The following is a 1,001-nucleotide window of genomic DNA, read 5'->3' as shown; positions in this document are numbered from 1 at the left end:
GGACCATGGATGTACTTACATTTGTGTTATTTAATTTAATTTAATTTAATTTAATTTAATTTACTTTAATTGTATCTTGCCATAGTGCTTTATGTGATGTAATGTGTATGGATGATGTGTATTTGTTCAATAAAAGGAATAAAAAACATTTTCTTCTGTGGTTCCGTTTGACGGACAACTCTCCTGTCAAAATCCGACCAATGGCTGCACAGCTTGACTCGCCACACCTCTGCCCTCCGGCCAATCAGCGGGCTACAGAGGCTGGGCTGTGCGCGGAACGTAAACACGGAAAAAAACACACACACCGAGGAATGATTGACGCTACTAACATCCAATAAAACACCGCGATTTCCTCTTCCTCTCCGCCCATTGGCTGAGAACTCTAAGGGGGCGGGACCTGTCAGATGCAACAGCTTACAGAGGAAGCGGGGCAGCTGGTGAGTTGGAAAACAAAACTACAAATTCTACCTGTAAACTCGATTTTTTGGACATTTGGACCGTTATTTTAAACAAGGCAAAGATCTCGAGCGGCTGTTCACGTTTTCTGCTGCGGGGTTTCTGCCGCTGCGGGGTTATTTCAACGTGTTTCGCAGGTTTGTGCGACGTGACAGCTAGCTAACCTCACCGGGGCTAACGTCTAGTTAGCAGACTAGCGGCGGCTGATAAAATCTATTAAAAAGTGAAGTCCGGTAAAGTCTAGTTTGTTTGTTTCTTCAGCCCTTCCTGTGTCTAAAAGGACTTTACAGAGCACGAGCCTGCCCAGACCCGACTGATCAGCAACCGATCACGACACAAACTGATCAATAATGCAGTCTGCGGCAGAATAAAACACACGGACACGAGCAAAACGACCTAGAGAGACAGTTCATGTTGGCCCCAGATAGATCCGCATTAGACCACGGACCCCATTTAATTAATTTATTTTTATTTATTGTATTTGTTTGCATCCTGAAACAGAAGAAGAGAACAAACAGCAAATGAGAGCCAGCTGTGCACGTGAC

At 44.5% G+C, this 1,001-nt stretch overlaps 1 pseudogene; it reads left to right on the top strand.

The window, feature by feature from the left end:
* The first annotated feature begins 200 nt into the window (after positions 1 to 200).
* The window catches only part of LOC139664271 (motile sperm domain-containing protein 1-like), a 7,434-nt pseudogene continuing 6,633 nt past the window's right edge, over positions 201 to 1,001 (top strand).

This window comes from Centroberyx affinis, unplaced genomic scaffold (genome assembly GCF_046629955.1).
Source record: "Centroberyx affinis isolate AG114_WGS23_722 - 3 ecotype Tasmania unplaced genomic scaffold, CSIRO-AGI_Caff_v1 ptg004211l_1, whole genome shotgun sequence".
Taxonomy (NCBI): domain Eukaryota; kingdom Metazoa; phylum Chordata; class Actinopteri; order Beryciformes; family Berycidae; genus Centroberyx; species Centroberyx affinis.
Note: the sequence above shows the minus strand (reverse complement) of the source record. Positions and strands in the feature narration are given on the sequence as shown.